At 39.1% G+C, this 16,461-nt stretch overlaps 1 protein-coding gene across 1 annotated transcript in view; it reads right to left on the bottom strand.

Annotated features, from left to right (window-relative positions):
• socs5b (suppressor of cytokine signaling 5b) overlaps positions 1–15,455 on the bottom strand; it is a 25,540-nt gene extending 10,085 nt beyond the window's left edge. Inside the window, exon 1 of the mRNA XM_024297138.2 lies at positions 15,107–15,455. The gene's annotated coding sequence lies outside the window, so the exon portion shown is untranslated. The remainder of the gene's footprint in view (positions 1–15,106) is intronic.
• Positions 15,456–16,461: the final 1,006 nt, after the last annotated feature.

Genomic DNA, 16,461 nt, shown 5'->3' with positions numbered 1-16,461 from the left:
CCCTCATTGTTGCTCACTGCGGTCGAAGGAGCGCTCAGTGAGTTTCTGTGTTTGCTCAGACGCACAAAAAATTAGAGGGAACATTGTACCAAGGTAATATTATGATTATCGCAATGTTTGCCATTTATACACATTATTGTATCGTGAGCCATGTATCTTGAATCACATCTTATTGTGAGTTAACCTAAGATTCATACCCCTACTGCTTAGACATTCAATTTGTAAAAGAAATAAATAATAACATGGCAAACAACAGGTGAAATAAAACTAGTTAGTTTTCTTGGATTATAATTAAACTACACACCATTGCATAAACATTGTTTGTGATAAAGTTCTCTCTGCTAAGGTTGTCTCAGGAATAATGTCAAATCCAATCTTTTTCTCACCAATTATTATTATTGAACAATGTTTTTTATATATATACGGAAAAAAGTGAAGCAGAGTTGTTAGCAAAATAATGGTATCACGAATGAAAGGAAAGGTCTAGTAGAAGAATGGTGAGAGCAGCCATGTTGATGGTTGCTGAGAAAGAAACAGGAAGCAGAGCTGAAAGTAGCAGAGATGAAGATTTTAAGATTCTCTTTGGAAGTGACCAGGATGAGGGATGAATCTATCAGTGGAAAAGATCATGGTAGATGTTTTGAATATAAATGAAGGGAAGCAGACTGAGATAGTTTGGACACCTTGAGAGGAGGAACAGAGATGATGCTGGTAAAAGGATGCTGATGTTGGAGCTTCCAGGAAAGAGCCCTAAAAGAAGACCAAAAGGAGGTTCATGGATGCAGTAAAAGACAACATGATGGTGGTTGGTGTGAGCAAGGAGGATAAAGAGGAGAGGCTTAGATAAAGACAGATGATTCACTGTGATGCCTTCTAAAGGGAGTAGCTGAGTGATAAAGAAAAAGCTAAACGCCAGTGAATTTAGTTTGCTGTAAACAATTTCTAAAACGTGATTATTTACAAACATTGAAATAAATATTTGTTTAAATTGTAAATTTTTAAGAGGTATAAACAATTATAATGAGACGTGTAAAGGTGAATCTGTTTGCTTTTTTCTTTCATTTAAAAGCAAACTTTCATGTCTCTATCCTCTGATTTGTCCCCCTGTAGTCTTGCTAATGCTAACTCATAGGGATCGTCCGGTATGGTTTTTTTCAAGGCCATTACTATACCAATATTTTTTTCAAGTCTGGGTGGCGGCTAGCCAATATAGGCCAATGTTAATTTGCTGCATTCATTTTGAAAAAAATGTTGCCATATTCCCAACTCATGCTATTTTTTACAGCATTTGGGAAGCTTGTAGCTGTTGTTTTTTTGTTGCTTTTTTTAAATCAAACCAATAAAGACAACTTCTGAAAATGTAATAGATATTTTGATGTTTTTTCCAACTTCTACTATACCCATTTTAAATAGTCAGTCAAACAAACTCTTATTTTTTCATGTCCAACTGCCCCTGAACTCACCGCAGAGTTCAGTGGTGACAGTGCGGACTGTGTCAGAGTTAGAAAGGGGCGCGACAGCAATTCAGGAAGTAGGATCTTTTTTTTCCTTCTTTTAATATCAAACAATCTGTGTAAGTTCACCTGGCACGCGCTTTCGGCTGCAAAGCATCAGCTGCACGCAGTCATTGGGATAGCAAAACATCATCGGTCACGTACACTTCATTTAGCAATGTCGTTTTTGCCACTTGGATTCTCTCAATCAACACAGAAAGATCTAAAGATAAATAACATTTAAGTCATTATTGTCCTATTTTTTCATGGACAAGAGGGGCTTTGCTGTTGCTTAGCTTTTTGTGTGTCACTCAGTATTTTGTAGCTTCATGCTTTCCTGCTATAAAACTCAACAGAATTTACTTTGGTATTAAAAATTTTAATCACACTGTAATAAAATAATGGGTTGCTTACATGTCTATATTTTCTGCATCTTTTTTATTTGGCGATTCAGACACATTTAGTCGTGAGGTAACAGATAGTGCAGTGGGCGGGACAATGCAAAGAAAGAGGTGCGGCTGCCTCAGAGCCGTCAACAACCAGTTCATTATTGGCCGTCAGAATAAAAAAAAAAATTAAAAAAAAGGCTGATACCAATAGATGTCAAAATAGAAAAATATTGGCGCCGATGCTGATCTTGATATGGGTATCGGTCGACCCTGATTAACTCATGATAATTACACATGCTGACAATGCTTTTTATTAGAGGCCTTGTGCAGTGGCATTTTTTTTTTTTTATGTAGAAAGTCAATGGAACTTGGAAAACAAATCTGATAAAAATATTCACTTAAAATGATCCAGCGCGATTTTATTGATCATTTTATGGTCGTGCACAGCTTTAAATTTGGGCGATAGGTGGTGATGGGCGGGGGCTGCGCGTGACGTCACTTCAGGGATCCCAGAGTGTAAACAACAATGGCGGACGGTTTGAGAAGCGACGTAGACCACGATTTAGCGGATATTTCTTTGGATGAAGGTGACGAGCCTTCATCAAACACGGGAATTTTAACGACACAGGGTTCTGAGGGTGTACAGCCCTACCAGTTTGAACCGGAGGTTTCCTCATCTGAGGATACAGGGGCTTCGGATGACGATGGTGAAAGCTCATACAGCGATGGCGCCGAGAAGACGATCAAACTTGACTATTTAGAGGAATTAAAAGTCGTAACAAGATTTCTGTAGGTGAACCTGCGGAAAGACCATTACCGGAAAAGGAAAGGCGCCGCCGCTGCCGCGGAGCGTCCTTTGTCGTCCTCCTCCAGGGCAGAGGCAGACGGAGACCCCCCCGGGTCCTCCGCCGCCGAGGCGGCCCGCGCGGGCTGCCGCGGACGAGGGTCAGCTGCTGCTGATGCTGCGGCGACGGGTGGGCTCGCTCCCCCGCCGCCCTCTCGGCCTCCCTCGCCCACGCGGAGGCCACCCCCGCCGGCCTCACGGCCCCGGGAGGGAGTAAAAACCCTTCGTGCGGGCTCGGCTGCCAGCGCCGGACAACTGTCCGGCGAACCCACGTCGCCCCCCCATGCCCGGCCCGGGGCCTCGAAACCGTAAACCCCCCCTCAGCGCGGCACGGCGGCTTCACCCTGGCCGTCCGGCGCGCGCCCGCCAGGTGCCCGTACACCCCCAGCGTTCCTCCTCCGGAAGGCCGGTGAGGGCTCAAAGCCTCCCCCTGACGCCCCTCTCCTTTATTGAAACGGGAAATTCATGAAGGGAGACCCCCTTCTTTGGCACATTACTGCACCCAAATACCACCCTCCTATTCACCATTATCCCGTTCGAATCCCCAAATCCACGGCAGTCCAAATTCTATTATGTTAAGTAATTCCATGCCCAGAAAGTCATCACAACACTAGCGGATCTAGCTGTATGTTCCTGTACTGACGTCACACAACCTATGACCTACTTATCGGTGGCTGCAGAAAATCTGAGTGACCGCGCTATCTTTGAACGCTTGTAGAGAGTGCACGGGGCCGCGGGTGACAAAATAATTATACGGGGTTCATTTGTGACATAAATACTAATGTTTTATTGCAGTTTAAGAAAAATCACGATTTTCACCGCACGAGGCCTTTAAAAATGTTCAATCAACTAGGAGCAGAAGACGCGCAACAACTTTTTTTTCCAGTAGATATGTGCCACAAATATGAGCACACTAGCAGTCAAGTTGTAAGTAATCCTTTCACTCTTTTCATGGAGATATTTCTCGCCAAGCCTCAACACTTTAAGACTCAGGGCTCTGGACTAACTTTTCTACTGGTTGCACCGGTGCGACTAACTTTTTTTCTTGGGTGCACCAGCTCAAAAGTTTGGTGAACCGACCCCATTACATTTAACAACACTTACATAGTCATTCATTAATTTTTTTCATTCATCTTCTTATCCGCTTTATCCGTTTTCGGGGTCACGGAAGTGCCGGAGACTAACACAGCTACTGATGGGCGAAGGCAGGGTCGCCAGTCTGTCGCAGGGAATCAATCATACACACAGACACTCTCACATTCACACCTAGGAGCAATGTAGAGTCAACCAATTAACCTATGAAGCATGTTTTTGGATGGTGGGAGGAAGCCAGAGTACCCGGTGAAAACCCACGCATGCACGGGGAGAACATGCAAACTCCACAGAGAAAGATCCCCAGTTGGTGTTTTTCAGATCCCCCAGCCGGATTTGAACCTTCTTGCTGTGAGGCAAGAGCGCTAACCACTGTGCAGCCCTTACATAGTCCCTTCCCATTTTTATTTAATGTCAATATGTGCATTAAGAGTTGATAATGGTGAACTTACAAACTGGTAAATATAAATCCCTTTATTTAAAACAGAGTTCTACAATAATGATAAACTACCGAATTTATATAGTATATACAAATTAAGGATAACGTGCACTATGAAAAAGCTTAAGTTTGTGACAGCAAGTGAAATGGGCGGACCCAAGTCTTCCTGCTCTGCTCCATGCTGATACATCAATTTGTAGACAAATAGATCAATAAGTGTCTTTGGTTTCCTTGTCTGAGCTGGAATCTTGATCTAAACTATACAGCTGGATAAGTACAATATTGCTCACTATCTTTGCTGCACTGTAATGTTGGCTTGGGGATAAGAGGGGCTGTAAGCTAGCAAGAGAGTGAGTAAACAAAGATTTCAGTAGATAGAGTGAGATTTACTTTACACCAACAGCCCCACCCACAGAGGTGAATTTTTAATGAACTCCTGTCACTCTACAGAAACTATCTCCTAGAAAGCTGCAAGCTTGTAGACTTTGGGTTAAGACAGCAGAATCGTAATGAAAAAAAACACTTAAATGCTTTGAAAACAATTCAAATATAGTTGGAGTAGGAATTTAAAATGCTTCACAAAGCTGAAACTTCAACTAAAAAAACAAAACAAACTTTTAAATGTTTTGTGATCAATAAACCAACCGTTTCTGATACAGAAAAAAGCAGCTAGCTTTTCTCACTTTAGAATCCAGTAGATTACATTGATTGCACAAGCAATCGAAGGGTTCAGGTTAGTGGTGGGCGATATGACGATATAAACCGTCTTACGTTCTCCAAAGCTGACGATCAGTGATTTTTGAGAGATCGTTTTATTACCATCTTCTACAAAAAGCTGCAAGAGCGAGAAGGCAAAAGCTTGTTGACTGCCTGGGACTTTGAATCCGAGCTGTTCCTCCTCTGCCCCCTCTGCGGTGTTTTTTCTTGTAATCAATGACATATATTACTGGATTGGAAGTCACATGACATACAGCGTGACAGACATGCGCCATCATTATGGATCGAGTCTTCTCGAGTAATGAATGGCGGAGGTCCGAAAAAGTACCAAAAGAAGCACAAAAGGAGACGCAGTGTTTTGCAATTGACTTTAAAACCTTGACAACAAAATAATCCAATGGAGAGCCTCCCCCCTTGTGTTCCAAATAGGAAGTACCAAAATCATTGACGGATTTTGCCATATTTTGCGAGAACCTGAGATAAGGCATTTTCTATGGGAGACGTCAAACCCCGCTTTGTCCAGTGATAATATATCTATAGTTAAACGTTATGTTTTCACAAAGAGAAAGCTCACTACTGGCTACATTCCTTCAGCTTATTAATGATGTAACCCTGAACAAACCCTCACGTAAGGTCAGGATTTTCATCTCCACTCAGGTGTGAATAAATTAACAATTGAAAGTAGCTAGAGAGAAAAGACAGAGCTTCCGTTGTATGGGTCTTTAGAATTGACTGCAAAAAATGGGCTTCTGAGTGAATTCCCACTAGAGTTTCTGATCTCAGATACTCATCGTCAGTGCATTCCATCTGGGAATGGCCTGGCTCAGTATGAAAACATGAACCTCAAGCAGGGCCGAATAAATTCTTTTTTTTTTTGCAATGAGTTTTGAACATTTTTGACACCTTTTTTTATTTAAGAGATCAAGGCAAAAAACCAAGGCCAAAGCCTAAAAGTTGCCGAATTGAAAACTAAAAATCCAGGACGGTATTTAGATAACATAATGTCAGGCATTTAGTCATGGAACATAATTCCACAGCAGCACATCCTTAGCATTTGTGTTTTGCTGGTATAGATTCTGCTAGTGCTAAAACTTTTGAATGGGAAATAAAAATCCAGAGTAACAAGTAAAATAGATAACATCTCTACTAAAACCCTGAGCGTTCATATCACTTGAATATAATCACAGCCTTGAGATTTGAAAATGATCTTTTGTCAAATTAGAATTCTTTTACAAAAGCATTTTATCCTCCTGCTTCAGTCTTAATGCTTACAGTTTGCCTTTGTTCAATAAACATGGAGGTCGATTACAATAGAAAGATTTTTTGGGATGTCAGTGTGTTACAGTTAGGCAATCTGTTCCCAACGGTCAAATCCAGTTAAGTTTTTGGTGCTTTGTTGTAAAAGGCTGGTGTAATCTCAGACATAGACCGGCCTTAAACCGTCGTTTCCCATATAAACCATTATCTGAAGGATTTGGCTTTAACAGTACGTTCTCGTCATGCAGCCAGTGCGGCAAAACTCTGCATCATAAAGGAAACCGCTGCTACGAGAAGGTTTTTTAGTGGCAAGTAAAACTAGTGAATGAGGCAGGTATTTAAAGGGTGGATCTCTATGGAGCAAACAGATAAGTAAAGCAACAAGTTGTCACAACACAGCCAGCATTTGCAGCAGTAGTGTTAATGTGTTCACAGCCATGGTAGCAGTGTTGTAGAGCAGAACCACATTAAGAAGACTTTAAAACTCAATCTGTCCTTTTAAAAAAAGGGTTTTTAGTAGGGATGTCCTGATCAGGTTTTTTTGGGCCCGATCCGATTCAGAGTCATTTGATTTTGTGTATCTGCCGATACCAAGTCCCGATCCGATACTTTTATAAAAAAAATGTAAAACATGGATAAACTGAAGAAACGGATTAGTGTTGTCCCTTATTTATATTTCATTAATCTTCTTTTATCATTAAAAACTTAAATAAAACACTTCTGTGAAGTAGCTTTAATAAACAAGTAAAAATACAGCAAATATAAACTAGCAAAAAAAAATTATTGTTACATAAGTGATAATTAGTCATGTGATAAAGTTTAGTGACTTTAGCTTTAACATCTTTAGAGCTATTGAACATTTTTGACCAAATGTGATTCCTGTCCTCATTTAGAATTCTTAAAAATAAATTATGATTTTGTTTTAGCATAAAATTTGATGAGTGTTCATGAATAGCTGATATCATTATTAGTTTTAATTTATTAGTTTTATTTATTTATTTTTAAGATTATGTACCGTATTTTTCGGACTATAAGTCGCACCGGAGTATAAGTCGCAGGGGCCAAAAAATGCGTAATGAAGAAGAAAAAACCATACATAAGTCGCACTGGAGTATAAGTCGCATTTTTTTCAAGTAATTTATTTTACAAACTGGTTGAAAAAAACGATATTACATCATCCTGGAAGGTAAGTTATAACATTCATAAGTGAATAGAAAACAGGCTGAATATGTGTCAACACATATTCACATATTAGCATCATGAAAAAAACGAAAAGGTGTAGCATTTATATAACATAACAGTTTTATTTAACTATAGCCTCAAGAACTCATCAACTTTGTATCTTTACTGTAATTAATTGCACGCAATCTCACTCCATATCACTAAATCCCTTAAATTCTTCGTCCTCTGTGTCACGTCTGAATAACTAAAGTAAATAAAGTAATTGCATAGATCACCATAAGAGGGCACTCTAGACTTACGGTCCATATCTCATCTCATTAAAAATTCGTATATAAGTCGCACTGGAGTATAAGTCGCAGGGACATTCAATCTATGAAAAAAAACGCGACTTATAGTCCGGAAAATACGGTACTTCTTTTTTAAGTTCTTAAGACATCACATTTTCGGTTTTATTACCACAGTAGTTAATTTTCTTAACTGTTATTTCTCTGTCAGATAAATAAAACAGGCATATCAAAGGACAGCTCGTGTCCTAAGGAGTAAAATCACGGCGCTAGCATGTAGCAGTTAGCAGCTGCTGTTTAGCCATCTGTCTGCAGCACGAGGAGCTTCACATTAGAAGAAAAAAAAATACTGTCTTTTTCTGTTGGAATACCTTTAGAGGTTGTTGTTTGAGTTATGACAAACCAATAGAGACACTTGCTGTCAGTTTAATGCGTTTTTAAAAGACTTATTGGTCCCGGAAGTTAGCTTTTTAGCTAGCTTTGTTTACAAGTTAGCCTTCTGCTTGAGCGTCTGCCGTTTTCTGCTGTTGTTTTGAGCGTCTGCCGTTTTCTGCTGTTGTTTTCTGGTAATGACATTTTGTGATCTTTTCATGACATGCAGACTTCTTGTGGAGTATTTATCCGGAATGATAAGATGAAATATAAAGCTCTGATATTAATGAGAATCAATGAAATATCCGATCCTGATCGGACAAAGGAGTCCGATTCCGATCGAGTCCCAAACCACGTGATCGGCCCCGATTTCCGATCACGTGATCGGATCGGGACATCCCTAGTTTTTAGTTTTTTCAACATATGCTTGTTGAATTTCCTGATGTTGGAGGACATTTATAAAGAAAGTTAAGCTTATAAATCCCACTTCTGAGTATTTATTTATTTAAATCCTTGCGAATTTGAAGTGGAAGAAAAATGCCAATCTAAAAAGTGGTCTAGAAAATACACGGGGCAGACCACAACATCCCTGCTCTGCTCCATTTTGATAACTGACTTGTAGACAAATAGATCCATGTACCGTATTTTCGACCATAAGGAACGCATAAACGTCTCAAATTTTCTCCAAAATGTGCGGCACACCCTATAGTGCAGTACGCCTACTGTGTTGCTGCTTTTTTTTTTTTTTGGAAGGCGGATTACATGAAAACTTTGAAGCATGAAGTGTGGGCTTTATTGTTGTTGTTGTTTTATAGCCGAAGTGAGCGCCACACACAAAGCAAGGGAGCGCGTGTCCGTGCTCCCTTGCTTCTCCAAAGCTGTAAATGTAGGGAACAAAAAAAAAAAAAAAATCCCATTCGTTCAAATTCAAAAGTGTTTGAATTAATTTAACATTTTATGTCAGATAATTTGTTACTATTGAGGCAACTTGTGAGGGGGCGCTTCGGCTGTTTCTGTGACTGAGATAAAGACTGTCCCGCATTAACCTGAGAGGAGGAAAAATAGGGGACGTTTTTTATTATTATTGTCTCGACAAACATAAACAAAACATCTCAGTTCAAGAGAGCCAAGCAGGTTACCCGCCCTCCCCGCCCCCTGCAGCACCTGTCTCTCCCCCGGCGTGTGGAGCGAGCAGACGCCGCTGAAGGGAGGATGTCAGTCTGCAGACAGAACCGCCGCACTGTGACAGGACAAAGACAGTCGTAATGGATTTGTATTTCGCTTCTTTATTTCAGATCGGGTCACTGAAAACAGCCCGAGCCAAAAGTTGAGTTCTGGATTGGCTGACGCGATGCAGCACCTGTCAAACTCTGTGATCTGCTGTGAAATAAAGTCCGATTTTCAAGCACTACGCGGCACACGCTCTCGTGCTCGCCTCAATAGCTGCTTTATATGAGCCCGCCCACTATGGCAGGAAAAGTAAAGGGATTGGCTAAAACTTCACAGTACTGAAGAAAGTAGAAATGATTGATATGTCCAAAGACCAATAGACCTTAAATGAACTGCCGCACTGTTTGCAGCAGCTGCTTTCGGTTTCGGTAGAGCTGTGTAAATCATAACTGTTTCTGCGTGGAATCAAACTTTGGTGACCAGCCCTAGATTTACCATGCCCGCACCCTATGGTCAAGAGCGCCTTATGCATCTGCTAAATACAGAAAAAGCACCAGTAAGTGAAACTGCGCCCTATAACCCAGTGCGCCCTATGGTCGTGAAAATGTGGTACATCTTTGTTTTTCTTGTCTGAACTGGAATCTAAACCTAGACTGTAAACTGTATCGCTCGGCATTTTTGTTGAACCGCTAATGTTAGGATAGGGTTGTGAGGGCTGTAAGCTAGTGGGGGAGAGTGTAAACAGATGGGCGACGTTGCCCTGCAACAATAGTCCCACCCACAACTCTGAAGCGAGTATCTGATGAGCTACTGCCACCTTGCAGAAGCCATGTCCTGGAAAATGACAAGATTTTGATTTTGGCTAAAAACTGCAAAAATCATAATTAAAAGACAACTGAAAAAACTTGAAAAAAGATCAAAAGAGGATTGGAGTAGGACTTAAAAGGCAGAAATTTTTATTCCTACTGGAACAGATACTTTTTTTGGGATAAAACTGTCAACCAAATCCAGTACTATGCCAATATTAATATCCACTAATGTGACAGAAAGAACTGGGATTTGAACCACCAACCCAAAAAATGCCAGATAGCCCTGAATAAGAAACACTGTCTGGTGACAATAACAGCAGAGGAGTAAATATAGCAAATATGAAGCTTAATCAAAAGTAAAAACGACCTCACATAAACAGCAGGAATAACAATTACACCCCATCATTACTTTTTCAACAGAAGGCAGAAGCAACGTGTGACAAACAAACAACACCCTATAATTACAATGATCATATAATCAGATTCAATACTCTACCTGTTTGGAATTCTATATTTCATAGCACCTTTTATTTTCATAATCTCCTGCCTGTGCGCAGCTCCCTTAAGGTTTGGCACATTTAAAAAAAACACACTCAGAGTTTGGACTTTGACTTAAACCATTGCAACACCTTGATTCTTTTTTTCTCCTGCTATTCTGTTGTAGAATTGCCTCTTTGCATGGGATCACTGTTCTTAATTTGGCCAAGCAGTCGAGTACAGTAACCAGTCCTTGAAGCTGGTAATCTACCGGTGCCGTCTGTGGTCATTTCAGAGCTTTTTTTTGCAGTTTTGTCTTTCTGTTTGGAAACCTTGAGATTTCTTTTGATTTTTTTGAGCACTTGTAGTTATTGTCTAAAATCTAAGTGCTTAAAAAAACTTTATATTGCTCTAAATTTGAATTGAATAACATCAAATGGTGAACCCACAAACAGGCACGATAATTATGAATTAAAATAATTTATCTCCTGTCCATTCATACACGTATTTTACAGCTGTTGGTGTTTGCTGTTTTGGGGGGTTTTTTTAGGCCAAGGATGTTTGTACATTTTTAAGTGCGAACAAACACAAAGACTAATAGAACTAAATCTTGTCCACACGTAGCCTAATACGTGTGGACAAGATGTACATTGCTGCATCGCAGCACGTATTTTATATGTAGCCAAGGTTAAATTCTGTTGTTAGTGGCACATTAACTGGGGGTCTAAGGAATCAGAAGCCACGGTTCGGCACATGGGTGTACCGAGGACCACTCCAACCCCCACCCACCGCACGTGCACAAACCTCATGCTCGCATTATTTAAATCAATTGTCCGTTCACATCGAATGCAATTTGCGTCAAATTCGTGTACATCTTCTTTGTTTTAACAAGCACCAAAGTAGCTGATTGACAGTTATCTAAAAGTCTGCTAATCTGAAGCTCACAGTGCATGTGGGCAGAGCTTCCATCAAAAACTTCTCAATTTCATCATGGTGGACACCAACGGTGAAATATCAGGTTTATTTAATTTTAAGAGCTGAATATAAGCATAGGAAAATTTGCATTTTAAGGGGTACTCCGCATAGATTTGGTGTTTTCAACACTATTTTTAAGCATTCTTTTCTCTCAATTTTTGTAGATTTAGTTCCAAGACATGTAAATGTAATCAGAAACTACATGTTTTAGCATTTCGTTTGTGTTCAAAGTTTAAAAATGTTTGGGTCTGGTTTAAATATACTGGTATAAATAATAAACATCAAAATATTTACTGATTGAGGCTTATTTATTGTGCGTGTGTGTGAAGTCTTAATATGTTTTGAACCTTTTCCCAAAAAGTAATTTTAGGCTTTTATTTTCTTGTTTTTTTTTTTTTTTGACTTTTTACCGATTTGAAAAATGATCCGAACCGTGACCCTTAAACCATGACACCGAGCCGAGAGTTTTGTGACCCGTTACACTCCTATTATTAACATAAGCCTAACCCTTCTTTCTTGTTGGATTATAAAATGCTGAAACTCAGCTACTATGCTTATCACTAACTGTCCAGTACAGAATATAAGGATTTATATATTGCATTTTTTAGTGATACTTGAGATCCTGCAACTTTGACTTTGGGTATGGACTTCTAACAAGCCCACTCCTTATTGGTGAAAGTGGTTGCCTCAGAAACATCGACTCAAACCGATTCCGACCAATCGCTAATTACTAACGTTAACTGGCTCAAACATGGTGGTGCCCGTTTAAAAAAAAAAGGTGAATGTATAGACCTCATTTGGTTGGAGCAATAAGAAAGAAATTTTCTATGGGTGACATCCCACTGACTTAGTCCAGTTCTCATATACAGTCAGTGCCCAGGACCAATTAAAGTAAATAACAACTAATGACAAGATTTTTTTAAGATTGTTGAAATTAACTGTAGAAATCAGCACAGAAACAAGTCTTCTTTCTTTCTTTCTCTCTTTTTTTTTTACTGCTGATAAGATTAATTTATGATAAGAATAATATTTGAAGTGGATGCAAAAAAAAAAAAAAAGAGTCAAAACCCTTTAACCCAACATCAGTGCTTCAGGAAGCATATAGTTTATCACAAACTTTTTACAGATGAAGTCAGTTTTCATATTAAATTCAGGATACAAAGTCAAAGTTTTTCATTTACAAGTGAAACATTACAAACTTAATATTTTACATAAATAGGGTCATCGTCCTTTTAGATGTACAGTATCCCTTATTTTGTTGTACATATGTGGTCTTGGACACACCTCTACATGTACTCCTGGTTAAAATTTGATATTCTGTGTTATTGTAAGAGCCTGTAACTGATGCAAAACAGACTGACTTTTTGAAGATAGAAATTTCCATGACCTGCTGCAGCTCTTAAAAGAAAAAAGTTAAAATGTAATGAATAAAAAAACAACATTTGGCTCAGAACATTAAAAAAAGGCCTAAACTTTACTTTAAAAACTAATAAACAGATTGATGAGCAAATGAGAGCTCTTTTGTTTAAGGTACAAAAATAAAACTATAAAAACTGTATCTTTAATAGTTTTAACTTAAACTAGAGTGTTTTTCTTTCTAGTTTTTAGTTCAGAGGCCAAGTAGCAATTTTCCAATTTTTATCCAAAAGGAGAAAAAAATCCCATTAGGCTCAGATTCCAGACTTGGACAGGAATCCGGGATTTCATCAAAAGAAGCGACATGGTTCAATGCTCGCTTTGATGACTTGTGTAGCTTAATCTAATTTGTGAAAGCAAAACTTGTAATAATCCCCATTTTGGTTGGGTCACAAGTTACCCGGAAATGTGCCAGTGAATCTGGACTTTATGAGTTCAGCCAGGACGAAAAAAATCTACAAACTAAAACAAATTCTTCACAGATTGTAACATTTTAATTCAAAGAGATGTAGTATTTAGAAAGCGAAATCCTAAGCAGAGATTGCCATGTTGGCTGGAATGCTTCACCTGTAAGTTTTGTCATAACTTTGTACTGAAAATCAAGGCCATGCTTGTTAAATGTTCTTCTAAAATAAAAAAAAAACTGTCAATGTTGAAGTAAACATTTTCAAAGAAGATAAAAACTAAAGGAAAAGATGACAATAGTTTGATAGCTGGTATTTAACAGTTTGAATACATTTAAAAGAATGATCAAAGCTAATGAAAAAACTGCTAAAAAGTTGGCAGATTAGCTTTGTACTGATCACTGCTTCATCAAAACGTCATGATGTGAGATTTCTTTAACTAGTACAAACATGAAAGCACAAGCTGCTTTACATTAGAAGAGGTTGGTATGGGGTCTGCATAACCACACAAAGGAGGCGCAACATCACATCCAACATTCCTGTCAAGACTAATCTAAGGTTTGAAGAAAAAAAAAAGATAACTATCAAAAAAAAGCCACAATTACACTGCAATCCAGTCCACATCCACTTAGAGCCATCCTGAAACTGAACTAAGCTACTTCTGTTCTCCAGCAGCCCAACACACCCATTCTCCAGGGATCACACGAATCCATGAGACGGTTGGGAGGAAGACAATATTCAGGATTTCTGCTGTGCTCCGACCAAACTGAAGTTAGATAGAAATGTGCAGAACCTTTACTTTCTCAAAGATATGTGGGTTGGCGGTAAACTGCTGAGAATTTGATATTAACTTGATGAAATGCGGTGCTTGTATTTACAATTTGGATATAGATTTTCAGTTTTTTTTTCTTCCAAACTACAATATAATGGGGATTTAATGCCAAGAAAAAATATGGAAAAAGCTTAATCTTAGCTAAAAGCAACAATTACAAGTGTAATGTTTTTTTGTTAAAGTAAATTACATTTAGCTGATTCTACTATACACTGGAAAAGGCTTTGGAAGCAACACATAATCTAACTATTTTACAGAGATTAAAACGTACAAAATTTGCTGTAAAATCCAAAAACAGGCACCAATAATTATTTTAGGTATGTTCAAAAAAACCCTAAGAGAGTTTCAAGTGATCCCCACATACTTCAGACTGCATGTCTGCGTTATAACTACGGTAATTATAAGGACACATTCCAAGTATCGACACCAATTTCTCCATCATTCCTACTATTCAGCTGTGCCCTGATCCTAGCGAATCTATAGAAATGGTTGAGGGGCCTTCAGGTTTGTGGAGGCCCCGTTTTTCTCTGCTCCATGCCAAGCTAGCGGACCAGCTAACCCGATTCTCAGCCAGCCCAAGTACAACTCGAAAGGTAGCTGCCGACCGAGCAGGACGTTTTTCAGACTCACAACTAACTTCGGGGAGGTCAACTAAAATACTAGACATAGAAGATAAACCCGTCTTTTAGTTTGGGTCACTTATTAAGTTATCGCCCCGGCTCACAAGTTGTCAAAAATGCTAACAATTAGCATCTCCAGGTTAGGAATTTCTAACATTTGAGTTAGCTTAAGCTAATTAACCACCTAGCATGCATAGCGTGTTAGCTTGTTAAAAAATCGACATAGAATTTGACAAAACAATAAACTAAGGAGGTTATTTTAAGTTTTAGTGACTAAGCAGATACATGTGAAATGTCTGGCAACAGCAGAGTGTTTCTAGAATTCACATCTTACCCGTGAGCCTCCTGAAAGCCTTACTCAACAGCTCTCTTTGTCTGCAAAAAATGGCTATTAAGAGAAGTTGGGCATAGATCCCCCTTGCGGACCACGGTGTCGGAAACCAAAACTCGCACAAAAATCCCTGGCGGTACCATCCCGATATTTTAAAAATATACTTATAAAAAATACTTTTTTAAAAAGTCAAGCCTTCTTTAAATACCGCGACAGCCCCGTTGCTCATCATGGTGGGGTCTTTTCTGCCGCGGTCGACGCGGCTTGTAGCAACCAATATGACGGCGGTCTCGGCAGACAGAGTGCCGGAGAGGCGGACGGAGCTCAGTGGGAGGGAACGCTAACTGACTCCGGCTGCAGCCAATGGAGAGCGGGGAAAGGATCACGACTTCCGGTGGGATTGCAGATTGGGAACGCCCCGGAAATGACGACTGCTGATAGGCGGTCTGCACCACCAATGAGAGCTGCTGACAGGGGGCGCGCGTGGGCTGGCAGCTGGCTGGAAACGTGGAGAGGCAAAGGGAGGCCGCGCGACTCATGAAGCCGGTGACATCAAGGAACTACCGAGAAAATCATTATAGAAAACAAAAATCACATTTCTTGTTTGGTTCCATCTAATGCAACATTTTTGTTTTGAACATTCAACCATGTGTGACTTAAATTGGAATAAACTGTTCATAAATAATACATAATAATACAATAAAAGAAAGAAGTTTTATTTTAAAATCAACATACAATGTAGGCTTTCCAGATAAAGATTCACTAACACGATTTAAAATGAACATGGAAGAGTCTATTTTTTCCAATCAAGTAAGAGCATTTTTTATTTGTTTTATTATTGCATGTATATCGAGAAATTTTGGGTTGAATTTTAAGGATTTTATCACAAAATTGAGCATAAATGTATGTATATATAAATAAATATTTTTAAGTCAAATGTAATATTTTTTATTCACCTGTTTATTAATTTTGGGTATTCCACTTTTACATGTTCACCTTGGCATGTGATGTGTGTTCTAGAACGCTCTTGTTCACACTGAACAAGCAGGGAGGGGCTTCTTCATCTTGTTTTTTTTCTATCGGCAGATGTACAATAAGTACAGTTTGGTGTGAAATGTCAAAGTGGTCTAAATATTGTGAATCTTGCTCAAGCCTTTTTCTTTCACAGCTCACATTTTCTTTCCAGTGTATGAAACACTCGGTGTCACATAATTCTGTCAAACCATAATTATTCATTCCTCCTCTATAATCAATTTTTAAATGGTTGGTACTATGAGTCCCTGATTGGTCAAATTTTGACCAATCGATATGCTTGTAGAGCCCGAAAACAGTCTTAAAAATGTATGTAGCTACATGTG

Source organism: Oryzias melastigma, linkage group LG15, assembly GCF_002922805.2.
Source record: "Oryzias melastigma strain HK-1 linkage group LG15, ASM292280v2, whole genome shotgun sequence".
NCBI classification, from domain to species: Eukaryota; Metazoa; Chordata; class Actinopteri; order Beloniformes; family Adrianichthyidae; genus Oryzias; species Oryzias melastigma.
The sequence above is the reverse complement of the archived record's forward strand: the minus strand, read 5'-3'. Positions and strand labels throughout refer to the sequence as shown.